The sequence below is a fragment of the Schistocerca americana genome, chromosome 7, assembly GCF_021461395.2.
Source record: "Schistocerca americana isolate TAMUIC-IGC-003095 chromosome 7, iqSchAmer2.1, whole genome shotgun sequence".
Taxonomy (NCBI): Eukaryota; Metazoa; Arthropoda; class Insecta; order Orthoptera; family Acrididae; genus Schistocerca; species Schistocerca americana.
The window spans coordinates 380,732,462-380,748,508 of NC_060125.1; positions in this window are offsets into that span (position 1 = coordinate 380,732,462).

A 16,047-nucleotide genomic window follows, 5' to 3' on the forward strand; every position below is an offset into this window, starting at 1 on the left:
GCTGTTCGAATTTCGCGTCTATCTTTGCGTCCATTGTGCGCGAAAGTTCTACCGTCATTGCTTTAAACTCGTCCCGTAATTGTGTAGCTTTTTCAGAGCATTGTTTAGCGACTCCGCTAATTTCGTCTCTGAGTGTTTCTGTTGCGGCTGTTTGCATTTCCCTTAATTCTTGCGCAACAGACTTAATTTCTTCGCTATTTTTTTGTGAACAAGCCTCAATTTCCGTGCGCAACTGTTCCTTAGTGTCATGACACTGCGCGGCAACGGCTCTAATTTGTTCACTAAGCTGTCTGGAATTGTCGTCTAATTTATCATTTAACTGTCTGGAATTGTCGTCTAATTTTTCATTTAAGTGTTGTTTGAGATTTTCATTATCTTGCTTGACCTGTTCACTAAGTTTGTCTTGTTTTTTGTCATTATTGTCAAGTTTTTCATTTAAGTGTTCGTTATCTTCCCTAATTTCATTAAGTTGTTTACTCATTTGTCGCAACAATGCCATAATTGGATTCGACTCAAAGTCAGCATTTCTATTCTCTGTGCTATTTAATGGTGGATCTGAAATTGTCTTGTTTTGCGTGACCATTTGGTCATTCTGTAATTTACAGAAAGGTTTATCAGTCGGATGTACACTGTCAGACATTATTTCGGAATTAAATAGATCCATCGTACTTTGAGTATCCTGTTCATTTTCATTAGACAAATTTGTCTGTACATTACTTGAGTTTTCCGAGTCGGGTGTGTTAAGCTGGGCAGCGCTCATTACAATAGAGCGTTCTGTGTCATCAATTGTCGTCAAATTAACAGAAGAGACAATTGAGTTCGTTTGTTCATCATTAAGATAAAAGTCATCATTATTGGTTGGAATGCACTGATTGTTAGTGAACGCAGGATTGTCATCATTACTCTGCGTGTCACATGTCCTATCGGTAAAGTTGTTTAAATCGGTAGTTTCGTTCGTAATACCTCGCGATACACTATTCACAGTCTTTCGCGGCATTTTTACAGTAGTCACAATTATTCAAAAACAAATAAGCACAAATGCAAAGGCAACACACAAATACAATAGAGCAACAAATTGCCGTTGACCTGTAGAAAGAAAGTCACAAGTTAATAAAAGCGTTGCGCCAAATCCTAATTATATCTAAGCAAATAAGAGCAGATATCTGACTGTCGCTCAAAAGACTCTCAACGAAATTCGATCCTGGACTGGGTGTCGCCAAGTGTAACCTCCCCACAAAATTTAAAAGAATGGACAATATTATTTAGGGATGCTAATGGACATTGCGCTAAGCGTAACCTGCCCACAATGTAATGTACCGACAATGGCAACAAAAATGTGAAATTCGCAATCTGACTCAAATATAAATTCTTCACCAAAAAATTAAAGTCCATTCAGTGATAAGAAAATTCAATTAAACCGAAATATCGGTCTTTGGCCCTGTGTAAAACAATCAGAATTAAAGTCTTACCTCAGAATAAATGGATGTCACATTTCTGCTCTTGTTGTTGCGCACCGCTTGGAGGAACTGCATTGCAAATAATAATATTCTCTTTTTTTGTGATTTTAGTGAAATTTTTCTTCAAAAGAAGTGGAATGAAATGGGAAGTGCAACGAAATCTTTAGTTCAATAAAAAATTAAATTTTTGAAAAAATGCTTTTGAAATAAAAATTATTATTGGGGGACTTGTTGGAGAATAATTACAATAAATAAATTTTTACATTATCTAATGATTATATTAATTAATGGTATACCTTATTCACCATCTTGACCAATGTTGCCGACCGCCTACATCACACAACCGCACTGGGCTGCTACTACTGACCGACTGCTCTGCATGACGACTATTAGCGTACTGCACGCGACGACTACTGACAGAGTACTGCCCTCAACTAGACAGAGCTACAGACTCGCAACGACTACTGACAGACTGAGAACCGCTCGCAACACTCGCGCGGTCAAGCGCATACTCTCTGGTCACAGATGCTACAATGCCTCGCCATCGCTGCTATGTTACATACGTGTTTCAACCTTGGTTAGAGAAATGGCGTGTTAGAGTAAACGTCGACAAGTGAGGAGCCGTTCTGTTGACTATAAGACCGAAGCAACTGCGCAAACACCGATGCTGCAGACCAATAATTTTACATGCACGCCCAACACGTTTCTGCGAGGAAGTCAAAAACCTCGGTGTCTGGCTGGGCCGGGAATTACTCTAGGGGGACCACATACGACACATGACCGAGCAAGCGCGAGGCTCAAACAGCTCTACCCTACGCTCAAGAGGCGTAACACACTGAACAGAAGGGTGTCGACGTCCATGTACATGACTCTTATTCGACCCCTGATGGCGTACGCAGCCCCTGTCTGGGGATACGCTGCGTCCACAGGCCTGCACCGTCTGCAGATCATACAAAACAAAGTACTCAAATTCGTAAGCAATGCTCCACGATACACACGCAACGCGGACCTTCACCGGGAATACCGACTTGAGACTCTCACGGAGGTAATCCACAAACTCACCACAAGACTATACAGAAACTCCAGACATTCGCAGAACCCGTTTGTTCTGAATCTGGAGAACTACGACCACAACCATAGATGGAAACATAAAAGACCAAAAGACATACTTGTAAGGACCTAACATCTATGGCCAAGTACACGCAAACACAATGGTACAGGTGAGCCCCTGTTAATCAGCCACCATTACTGGATATCCAGTTGGAACACACTTGCCGAATAACTGGCACCACACAGGGAAGCCGTACCGTACACTACATGCAGACAAGCTCCACATACCCCCCACATAGTGAGATGATCTATGACCGATCTTCCACTAATGTATAACGAACCTGATTGTTCCAGAACTGCAGCGGCTGCAGCAAACTCGGATACATCGCCATCGCCTGCTACGGTAATGATGCATGATACCCATACAAACAAACCCAACCTTGCATGAACTATCGCAGCTAGGAAGCCACTACTGCTCTTACTACCCATATCACTGTCAAAGAGGTTTTTTTCCCATGGCACAAGCCTTGACACTTTTTTCCCTCTGCTCTTCCAATTGCTACCCTCACTGCTACGTCCACTATCTATCATCTGACGGGCCGTGTTAATGCGTAGTCTTACCCAGACGCACGGATAACATCACAGCCCAGCTTCCTGTGATTCACCTATTAGATAACTAACATGTTGACGGAGGTGGCAGTAGAAATTTTGGTTTGGTCACCACGTTGGTGCGGACGTGGAGAGGCCCCATCTCTTTAAAAAAGCTCATACAGCATATGTAAATGTCCACTGTGTGCTGAAGATGAAAACCCTTTCGAAGGATTGAACAGTATCTAAGGGTCTTACGACTGTCTTTACTTTTTCACAAACCAGAACACCCTAGACAATTTCCAGATGCCCACATTACAGACGATTCACATTGTTTTTTCAAGGTAGAACCACCAACATTGAAGCGCTACAATAATTTGTTAACAAAGATAATCACTTTACAAATTGATGTTTCACACGCGCAGTTGTTTTACTGCCTGAAATATTAATTTCTTACCACTGTTTCCTTCTCTTAAGGCACTCGGTTTAGGGTCGTCTATGTCCTGCATACTTTTGACCATAAGGGTTTGAGACACCCTACGCAGAGGGTATTAGTCAGTAGCAGAGCTATCGGTCTGCGTGGAGTGAAGTTCACCGGTGAGACAGAAGCCATAGGTCACCGTGGGATTACGCGGGAGACAAATGCTGCGTGCGCGTGGGCTGACTGATTTCCAGACGAGCGCACGCAGGACGCGAGCCGCCGCCCAGACGCTGCGGTCCCCCCTGGAGAAGGGCTTAGCGAGATTTATGGCAGCGCCGGTTGGCCGGAAAAAGGGCGGCTTCCCGAGCGTGCCCGGAATACCAGCCGTGATGACGTAAAGGGCCACGTCTGTCCTCCCCATCCGGCTACAAAGGCTCCCTCTCAGGAACCATCAACACACTCATTTACAGCGACTACATGAAAAGGCACTAGCTGTCCAAAAGTACTGAATAACAGCGTACCACAGGGCTTCGTCCTTGCTCCACAACTGGTTAATTTACATACGAGGTGCGACAATAAAGTAATGAGACTGATGTGGAAAAAAAGTTGATTACTGTTTTAGTCAAGTTTAGTGTTGTCTCCTTCAAAGCAGTTCCCTTCTGATTGCACACGCTTTTTCCAGTGCTTCTGCCATTGTCGGTAAAATTTCTGGAACTCATCTTCTGTAATATCCTCCAAGACTCTCGTCACAGCTTTTTGGACATCTTGTATTGTTTGAAAATGGTGTCCCTTGACACCCGTTTTGACTCATGGAAATAGAAAAAAGTCGCACGGAGCGATATCTGGTGAATAAAGTGGCTGTCGTAGTCTTGAAATTTATTATTTTCAGCCGTAATAGCTATGTTTGTGAACCGTGACTGTGTGGGAAAATTATTTATTTCAAGTTTCTTCTACCAGCCACTTTTTATTTTATGCTTAATCTAACATAATGCAACGCGTTTACGAACATGTTTTGTTCATCTTCAAGCGTTTGTACACACCAACATACATACATCGAGAAATGTTACTTAAAAATAAAAAGTCTTAAACTAGATTAATCTAGAACACTTTGTTTTTTACTGTAGCTGCTGGTGTGGCATTTGGGGGGGGGGGGGGGGGGGGAAGGAGGGGGGCAGCGGATATCTAGAAATCGAAGTCAATGATGTCTTCTGCTGATTTCTTCTTTGTTGTTGATTATGTATATCACAGCCTGTATCGGATGCAGATAGATTTGCGTCAGTTATGTGTTACGAAAATAGTGTGAAAGGCTGTTATATGACAGTTGATCACTTACAGTTACATCATCCCGCTGCTTCACTTGCATCATTGGTGTAATGGCGGAGCTGCTGATTGACATCACACTATTGCACATTATATTTTGTGCCACTGGTTGCCACTGCACAAATTGCTTCGATGTTATACACACAACACAAGATGGCGGACTGTAGCATGTGAGTCTGTATCGATTATCGAGGTTTTGTATCGATACTCTTGGTTCTAGTCAATTATTTACATTGACATTTCTTGAATCTATTGAGTTAGAACTGGCTTAAGACTTTTGAAGAATTTTGAGTTTTTAATACGTTTATTTCATTAAGAATGTTATCTCCATGCTTTGTGTTACGTATGAAAATTTCCATTTCTTCCATGATAGCCATTCTTTTACTTTTTCCTATTTTGTGTAAAATTTCGAGGTTGTCTTCGATTTTCAAAGGGTGGCCTATGTCTTTAATGTGAGTTGCTACTGCTGATTCGTTATATTTATCAAGCCTGTAGCAGTCTAAGTGTTCTTTGAATCGGATTCTGAAATTTCTGCCTGTTTGGCCGATATGATATTTATTACATTGGCTGCTGGTAATTTTCTAAATGCCAGATGCATCAAGACTTGTATCTGGTGGTGATATATTGTGAATAAGCTTCCTACTTGGGTTGTTGTTGGTGCTGAACCTAATTTTTACTTCTGTGTTTTTGAACAGTCTTGCTAATTTGTCAGATTATGGCATTTTTAGATATTTGACTGCTGGGGCACTGCCAGTTGGCACTGTCAGTTGTGAATGTAGTTTTATGTTGTTTGTTCAGTTTATTTTTTATCTGTTGTGACATGGTAATAATTAGAGAAAGGTCATTTCCATTGTTTATTGCAGTATATGTTATGGTTTCTATTTCTTGATGGAGTTCTGTACTGAAATTTGTTTTGAAGTTAAAAATTGCTGTACTGACAGAGCAGTATGGGATGGCGCACTATCGTGATGCAGAATCCAATTATCAGCAATGTTGGCACGGACACGAAGAACTCTTTTACGAAGTCTTTCTGAATTTTCTTTGTAGTAATACTGGTTAACTGTTTGTCCAGGAAGCACCCACTCTTTATGAACAATTCCCTTGGAATCAAAGAAGCACACAAGCATGCATTTCACTTTTGATTTTGACATGCGGGCTTTTTTTGGGCTGGGTGATCCTTTTGAGCACCATTGCAAAATTGCGTTTTGTCACTGGATCGTACTGAAAAGACCAACTTTCATCACCAGTGACAACACGGCTCAACAATTCTGGATTGATTTCCGTTTGCTCTAACAGATCGGCTGCCAAATTTTTCCATGTTTTTCGCTGTTGTGGTGTGAGATTTTTGGAGACCATTTTTGCACAAATCTTTCTCATACCAAGATCTTCAGTTATTATTAGACGAACCGTTTCTCGATTGATGTTCAGTTCTTCTGCAATCATTTTCACGGACAATCTTCGATCAGATCATACGAGTTCACGCACCCTGGCCAAGTTGACATGAGGTTTATGGTCATCCACTGCGATCTTCATCTTCAACATTCGTTCTGCCTACACTAAACATTTTATGCAAAAAAAAACTTGAACTCTTGACAGAACCTCCTCTCCAAAAGCCTTCTGAAACTTACCACAAGCTGTCGTCGAGTTTTCACCCAATGTCACGCAAAAAGAAATGCGTACTGTTGCGCAATATTATGCGGTTCTATTTCCGTAACGAGAGACACAAACACGTGTTAACTTATTACAGCACATCTCCCGACCGAGCAGTTGCATCGATGTGCTGCTTGGACTCGAAGCAGTTTATGGACCAAGGTCAAAGTTATTGTGCCTATGCAAGCCTGTAGGGTTGCCACATCTTGCTAAGAAAATGAGTCTCATTACTTTATTGTCGCACCTCGTACAACTTATATCCGTCTGAGACAGTCCATAAGTTTTGGTTTTGCAGATGACTGGGCAGTAGCCAACCAACACATAACCTTCGAAACAGTTCAGGAAATCCTAACGTCTGATCTTGGCATCTTAAACCTATATTTCCGTAAATGGAGGTTACAGCTAAACGCAAATAAAACGTAACTTGCATGTTTTTATCTGTCCATTAGATTGGCACACAGAGCCCTTGATGTCTAGTTTGAGAGAGACGAACTTTCATCATAATCTGCATCCAAAACCCTTGAGATCACATTAGACAATATACTTCCCCTCAAGGAGCACTTGACATGAACATCTGCTAAGCTCAAAAGCAGAAACAACATTCTCCTTAAACACTGTGGCACGCACACATTGGGTATCGTTATCAGACGCTCTTTGAGTATCAGCACTCAGTATACTCAATAGTACTGTGCATCTGTCTGGCTCAATAGCAGAGTACTGTGCATCTGTCTGTCTTAATAGTCCACATGTAAAGAAGAAAGATGCGGAAGTTAACACAGCTATGTGCATTGTTAGTGGGTCAATGGAAATGGAAATGTCGTGTGGCTAGGGCCTCCCGTCGGGTAGACCGTTCGCCTGGTGCAGGTCTTTCGATTTGACGCCACTTCGGCGACCTGCGCGTCGATGGGGATGAAATGATGATGATTAGGACAACACAACACCCAGTCCCTGAGCGGAGAAAATTTCCGACCCAGCCGGGAATCGAACCCGGGCCCTTAGGATTGTCAGTCTGTCACGCTGACCACTCAGCTAATAAGACCTACTCCCACATACTTACCTTGAGCAATATTTCACCTCTTGATATCACATGGAAGAGTGCACTACCATGTGAGTGCCTGAACATTACTGATGACACCGACCTTACAATAACACCAACCTTCCGATATTGATCAATGTATTCCCTGCAGAGGAACCGAGACTAATGTCAAGGCATCATACTTGTCATATCCATGACTCACAGAATCTGAATTCAGTACTCCCAATGAGTAGAAACGCTGCCGCATCCGAACGGGTCATGGAAGATGTGCAGACATCTTCATCGACATAGTGTGTCTGTGGTGTAGACAGTTGTTCAAGTTCTATCAAGTGTCCTGCACATGCCTACAACGGTCCTTTCGAAAAATTCCTGTCAGCGATGGGTGGTGTGACAAAAATACATAAAAGACCTTATCTACATATATAGCTTCTGTGATATGTGTTATTTTACTCCAGAAAGGTATGTATAAATGTTGACATGTAGTACTTTTGTAATCACTGTATGTGCATTCCCATACGATAAATACATAAATAAAAACACATTCCTTTCGCTTGCGAGCCGACAACGCGAGAGGAAAGGGTAGTCGTTCATCTGCCAGCCACTGTAAAATTTCGGTATTCATATGAGGCAACTATCTGTACAGACACGAATTATTAAAGAAACTTGGAAAAAATTGACAGAAACTGGTGTCGGGGACGACCAGGTTCGGTTTAGGAGAAATTGAGGAACAGGTGAGCCATTACTGACCGTAAGATTCGTCTTGTAAACAGGATGAGGAAGCTCAAGCCTACTACTGTCACTGCAGTCATTAAGAGATCCATGACTCCTGATTCAAGAATTATTCATTGTGCACTCCTTGAGTTCACGTCTAGGTGCAATCACAGATTATCGAGATCAGAGCGGCAAGAGTGCTAGGTCAGTAATACTGTGGTTTTTAAGTTAGAAATGAGTATACGTGGTATTTGTGTGCTGGCAGGAGCGTAAATGAACGATGTAACGGCTGCGTATTCCCCCTTCCGCCACCCTCTGCCATTCCACCCCTCAGCCACTTCCTTGTGGACGCACACCATAAATAAACAATTACACTCATTAGTGGGAAAAAATTTTTCATTAAAAGTGAATATCAGAGTCTATAACGGAACTTTCCAGTATTCGCGTCTACTCCACCGGCCAGTAGACTACAGTTTGGACCAGGTGCTCATCGTCAGAATAGCCTGTGACAATATTTAGACATACTTGGCCAGTATTGAAATCAGATGTGAATATTATATTGAGGTGACAAAAGTTTGAAGGTACCTCCCAGTATTGTGTCGGATCTTATTTTTCTCGCTGTAGTGCAGCAATTCGACGTAGCATGGACTCAACAATTCCTTGTTAACAATTCCTTGAAAATCCCCTGCAGAAACAATGATACGTGCTGCCTCTATAGCCGTCCATTATTGCGAAAGTGTTGCCGGTGCAGGACGTTGTACATGAGTTGACCTCTCGATTATGTCCCAGAAATGTTCGATGGGATTCACGTCGGGTGATCTGGGTGGCCTGATCATTCTATCGACTTTTCCAGAATGTTCTTCTACAGAATACTGCGAACGGTTGTCGCTCGGTGAAACGACATCGTCGTTTGGGAACACGGAGTCCATAAAGGGCTGCACATGGCGTCTGTATGCCCGAAAATAATCATTTCCAGTTAGTGATCGGTTTAGATGGACCAAAGGACCCCGTCCAATCCACGTAAATACAGCCCACACCATTATGGATCGACCAGCAGCTTGAAGAGGGCCTTGTTGACAACTAGGGTCCATGGCTTCGAGGGCTCTGCGCCAGACTCGAATCCTACCATCAGCTATTACCTAGTGACTCATTTGACCAGGCCACAGTTTTCCAGTTGTCTAGCGTCCAACCAACAAGATAGCAAACCCAGGAGAGGCGGTATCGTGCTGTTAGCAAAGGCCCTCGTGTCGGTCCTCTGCTTCCACAGTCCATTACCGCCAGTTTTCGCCGCGCTGTCCTATCACGTTCATCGTAGTTCCCACAATGATTTTTGCAGTTATTTCACGCAATGTTGCTTGTCTGTGAGCACTAAATACTCTAAGTAAACGCCGCTGCTCTCGGTCGTTAAGCGGAGGCCGTCTGCGTTGTGCTTGGTGAAAGGTAAGACCTGAAATTTGGTATTCTAGGCACACTCTTGACATCTTGAATTTCGGAATATTCATTCGTTAACGTTTTCCGAAATGAAATGTCCCATGCGTCCAGCTCCAACTACTATTCCCCGTTTAATTCCCGTCGTGCGGCCATAATCAGGTCAGAAACCTTTTCATATGAATCATCTGGTGCAAGTGATAGCTCCGCCAATGCACTGCTGTTTTATACCTTGTGTGCGCGACACTACCGCCATCTGTACATGTGCATATCGTTGTCTCATGACTATTGTCACCTCAGTGTGAAATGAAGCAAGGCAATAGCAAAAATGGACGATAAGCAATACGCAAAAAGAGAATAGAAGCTCTTTAAGGTGTGATGCTGAAGATTAAACTGTACCATATCGAATTTTGGAGAAAAGAAATCTGTGGCACAATATGACTGCATGAAGAGATCGGTTTATCGGACAAATCCTTATGCAAAAAGGCATTGGTATTATAGGGTGGTGGTGGGGACTGGGGAGGGGGGGGGGTGGAATAAGAATTGTAGAGTGAGACCATCGGCTTCAGAAAAGTAAGCAAATTCAAATGGATGTCGGTTACAGTAGCTATGCTGAGGTGAAGACACTTGCACAGTACAGATTAGTGTGGAGAGCTACAACAAACCAATTTCAGAACTGAAGATCATATCAGCAACACGAAGAAACGATTCCCACGGTGAACCCTTGAGAGTAAGACATTAACTTAATCTATGTTAGAACGGCAAGCAAGAAAGGTGGGCATGTGATGGGTTCTATGGCCAGGGAGAAGAGGAGTACTTTGATGTGTACTCTCAGTTTGCCTCCTACACCAGACGCTCCGTTTGTTGGCAAGTGAAACGCCTGTGTGTGCTGCAAGTCGGGACATATCTGTGCTTCTTATTTCCTTCTCGAACAATTTTATGCTAGGAAAACTAGTACCATCGCTTGCTACGGTAATAAGAAGGGTAATTAGGAGTATTTGTCACCTCGAAAAAAAAAATTACATCAACAGTACTTCGTTGTAGGTTGCGGGCTTTCAAATTAAATGAAATGGTGATGGCCCTCAACTACATACCCTCAGACTAAATTGAAAATTTAAAAGTTTTGTCTGGTATCGTTGTCTGGGGGCTGGGATACGTAGTTGCCGCATTACAAGCCAAATACTGCTGAGTCTACAGTATACAATATGAATATACACATGAATCTATTGGTCGAAGGTTCCTATCACTCGGCAATTGCGTATTTTGAATGTTGTATAGAAATTTATATATGGAAGACTGCCGTTAAATAAATTCTGCAAGTACTATTTTAACGACTTTAAATGATGGGTACGATAGGATTAGTACCTTTAAGAACGCCCTTTATTACTGTAAAACATTTATTGGTGTCCATGGTCCAGCAATTAAATAAAATATTAGTTGAACAACAGGGTAACAATAGATTCCTACTTCACGTACTTAGTTATGAACAACATAGCTCGCGAGATATTCACTTCTAAATGCGTACTACGTCATCACTGCAGACGCCAAACTGCTCCACTCTCCAAGTCTTTCTCGCGACTCTGCGTCTGTCGCGCCGTACTGACCAGGACTCTCTCGTGTCCTCACTCGTACTGTCCAGAACTCACCTGTTCTCTCTCGAAATGATGCTCCTCCCCCACTTCCATACAGTCTCTCCACATGTCCTTTTTTGGAATGATCGCTGTGATCGGCTAGAGCGCTCCTGCCCTGTCTCCAAGCCAACGCCCACTCAAAAACATAATGAAACAGATTCGAAATACGGGATTTAAATTTAAATAACTTGAAATTAAATAAGTATGCCTACGGCAGGACCATAAACACGCTCTATCACACATTATTAAATACACAAACAAATTAAATAAACATATATGAAAGCCGGCCGCGGTGGCCGTGCGGTTCTAGGCGCTGCAGTCCGGAACCGTGGGATTGCTGCGGTCGCAGGTTCGAATCCTGCCTCGGGCATGGATGTGTGTGATGTCCTTAGGTTAGTTAGGTTTAAGTAGCTCTAAGTTCTAGGGGACTGATGACCTAAGATGTTAAGTCCCATAGTGCTCAGAGCCATTTGAACCATATATGAAAGGAATAGAACAGAAGTAAGCCAGTAGCATAATGTCTCTGTGCTTTCTAGAACACAGTAAATAATTGACCAATTTCTTCATGAATAGTATATATTTGACATAAACAAGTACATAGATGAATAAATATATTTATAAGCATGGTGCTACCGTTTTTTTTTTTTTTTCGTGTAACTTTGGAGTACCTACGGCCTGACGCGATCGATAGTAATCAGCCACATTGACCTCCAATAACTCATGCCTATAATTTATACCAATTTTCGTTTATACTAATAGCCTTCTAAAGACACGTCTATCGAGAAAATCAGATGAACTGTTTAAATTTTGGAAATTCGTTGCTGTGTCTTACTTGTATAATATATCATCAGACACTAAACTTTAAACTAATAAAGATACTGAAAATCTGATTACACCATCAGAATCTTTGTGCAAATAATGGCAATGCACATGTTTCTTTTTGAGACATCATGATTCATCTGGCTACTATTAATTTCTATATGAACTGTGAAATGTCAGCCATTAAGGTTTCACAAAGTCCGCCATCTTTGGCACTCCCAGCATGTCTCCTTCTTTGACACAGCGTCACCATGGAATTCCCAGCCACCCACTCGGCTGGACCACGTGGTCCGGCCGTTGTGCTGCATCACGCGGTTGCTAACGAGCTGCGGCTTGCCGAGCGGCCTGAGAGGTGGCCGCCAATTCTGAACTTAAAATATTTCCAGGGCGCCACAACTCGACCGTTACCTCACAAGGTATATATCTGCTGTTCTGGTACATACTTTGATCCCCCCACCAAAGTATCGCAGCACACCAGAGAAGCAAAAGTGAGATGACTAGTTTATCGTGCTGTAATTCGTATAAGGCACCAGCGGAAGTGTTCCACCTGTGTCAGTCCAAGCAAGACGGGTAAAAAGTCATCTGAGTTGACCTCAGGCATCTGCAACACTTCCGCTAGTGCCGTGTACGAATTACGGCACAATACAACGCTTTATGAATGAGCTATGGACTGCGCCACTTGTTCTGCGTTATTGGCGTCGTGCTTCTGTACTGTGCCGCGGGGATTTCAGTATATCAAGTACCTCGACCAATACCAATAGACAAAAGGAGTTGCGATGGGAAGGCCGTTGTCACCAATAATTATCAATTTGTTTATGGAAGATTTTTAAGGCCGTGCTTTGTAGTCTACGGCATTAAATCCTGAGTGTTTGCTTAGAAAGACAGACGATACTTTTGTCGCTTGGCCTCCTGAGACAATTTAATCTTTTCTTATAACATCTGAATTCAATCTACTTGAATAATTGCTTAAGGATGTAGGTAGAAACGTATGGCTGCGTTCTCTTCCTTGAGGTCAGGAGGAAGATTGATCGTACATGCCGTTTATACGACACCGATTTGTATCTATAGACTGAGAGCTGTGATAGTTGGCTCAACATGAAGGGTTCTTCGTACCTTGTCCGTAAAGCCAACGTCATCTCAGACCCTGAAAATATGTCAGCTGGGTCAGCCCATCTCGAAGGAATCTTTCGTCAGAATGGTCGTAGTGAAAGACAAATCTGACGCACGTTCCACTTTCGACCAACCATGAATTGCGTGCTAGGTGATAGTAACGAGGTGGCGCCCAAGTCTCCGACCAGTTTTGGCTTACGCAGTAAGAATTTCCAATGGTATTAGATGTATTCTGCGGAAATATGTTGTGAAATTTGTTTCTCGATTGCCATATAAGATTAGAGCCCTTTTAGGATTCGTAAAGGACGATCTTGGTTTGCGAAAGGCGGGCGTCTATCGCACTCCTTGCAGTTGTGGCAAGACATGTATTGGTCAGACCATCAGGACCTCGGAGGACCGGTGCTCTGCGTATAAGCGCCACTCACGCTTATAACTGTCGAGCACATCTACTGTTGCAGAATATTGCCTTTGCATTGGTAGTCGTATAGAACTTAACAACACGGTGATTCTAATATAACACGCAGATTCTGGTATGCACTTCCAGTTGGAATAGCGTTTTTAGGAAAGAAGTTGAGATTACATTAGCATGACCCTATAAAGGGGGTAGAGAATTTTGCTGAAATTCTTAGTAGAATCCTGCACTTTCACTGGTCAAACACGGGAGGTAGAGAGTTTTAATGTTACATCATCGTTTGCTTATCAAATGTCGATAACTTCAGATATTAGTAACCTTTGGCTGTGTTATGGTGCTAGATTTACAATGTGTGTGTGTATGTGTGTGTGTGTTATATGCTCTGCATATCGAGATTTTAAATTTCTCTGCACAGTGCTTTCCCGTTGTATTTTTGTCTTGAAAATGGCAGCGTGTGCGCTTGATCCAATATCGGTGATTGTCGAAGACGCCATCCAGTTGAATTCTCGTATGTTATTTGAACATTTTATACATTTGGAGGAACTCAAGGTCCATACCATTCTCTTGCTGTGTTAACTGGGTACGACTCGTAATAAACATTGCAGTGGCTGCATAGCCTTACCACATCTACACAAACATGAAAAATCTACGCCAGAAATACTGAGCACCAATTATAGGCTAAATAGATGACACCTGTTAGATATAACTTAGACTATTCACTGATTACATCCCGGGAAGGATAGCTCCAGGAGTGTAGGCTCAAACGATGATCACAACGGCACGATCTACCGGTTCGGCAGCCGAATTGGAGAAAAGGATTTATTCCTCCGCACACAATGGCCCCATGTATGAATTGTGTCTTAAGCTTACCTGTCATCTGCTAACAGCATTGGGTGTGTGTATATTGTGGTGTCGTATTCTGTAAGATGGCGACAGGTCTGGAATTAAATCCAGACATTGTCACGAATTCTAATGGTCAGGGGTTCTACACCATCAAATTTCCTTCTCTTGCCGGCCATTCAGTGGAGATGAAATTTTCTTCCACTTTCAGTATTTGAACCAGATACAGGGTATAATGGGTGTCACCAGCACTAAAGTATTGGGAGAGGGGAATGGGGGACGCCGACTCAGTAGATAGGCTATGCACTGATGAGCCGAAAATTATGACCACCTTCTTCGCAGCTTATTTGTCCATCTTTTGAACGGAATGCATCACTGAATCTGCGTATCAGAGATCCGACACTTTGTTGGTAGGACTGTGGAGGCATGTAGCATTATGTGTGTATGCACAGATAACTGTCCGCTGACTTGTGTACGTGGTGATGACACCCGATAGGGACGCAGACCGGTTCCATGGGGTTTACATCAGGCGAATTTGGTAGCCTGGACATCAACGTGATTTATGAGTTATAATGCTCCTCAAACAACTGTCGCATGGTTCTGGCTCCGGGACACGGACAGTTACACTGCTAAAAGACGACATCGCCGTCGTGAAAGGCATCAACCATGAGGGGATGCAGTCAGCGCGTTTTTGATTACTACCACAGGTCCCAAGCAAGCGCAAGAGAATATTTCCCATAGCGTAATACAGTTCCCACCAACCTCCGTCTGTGGTGCGTTGCACGTTTCGAGCCGCCGTTCACCATGATGACGGCATTTGTGGAAACGACCATCGACCCTAGTGTAGCAAAAAGAAGATTTACTCAAAGAGCCGCAGCGTTTCCATTGATCGACGGTCGAATTGCTATGGTCCCGTTCCCGCTGTAGTCGCAACTGACGATGTCGTAGGGCCCACATGTGAATACATGGGTGATCTGCTGCGGATCTACATATTCAGAAATGAACGATGAACGGCGTGCTCCGAAACACTTATGCGTGCACAGGATTGGGCTGTTTCGGCAGAGATGACTCAGATGATCGTATATCCCACTTTAAAAAACTCCACGTTCTGTGAAGGGTAGTGGAAGTCCAACTATTTAGCTCCTAGTGGTAATTTCACTGTCTCTCTACCTCTTTCCGTGTATGCACACCACAGTAGCATGTGAATATTTGACCAGTCTCGCCGTTTTTGAGATACACTTTCACAGGCTCTGCGTAATAGTAATCTGCCCTTTGTTAAATTTGTGTATCTCCTTGGGTTTCTTCATTTGCAGCACGTATCTCCGCTAGGGTGATTCCCTGTCCGTGTCTGCTCCACTTGCACACTCGTACTTTTGCTACTGCATCACGTGTCCATAACGCCACCAGGTGGCATCCAAAGTCGTGGCTCATCAATGTATATAGATCGAAACGGGGTCTAGACGGGAGGTCCCATTGGAAAACACCACATTTGGAGCGTTCTGGGTGCCTCAGACCATATATTTCAATGGCACTTAAAATTCCTAAAGTGCCAATTTGAGCCTGGACTGTAAGCG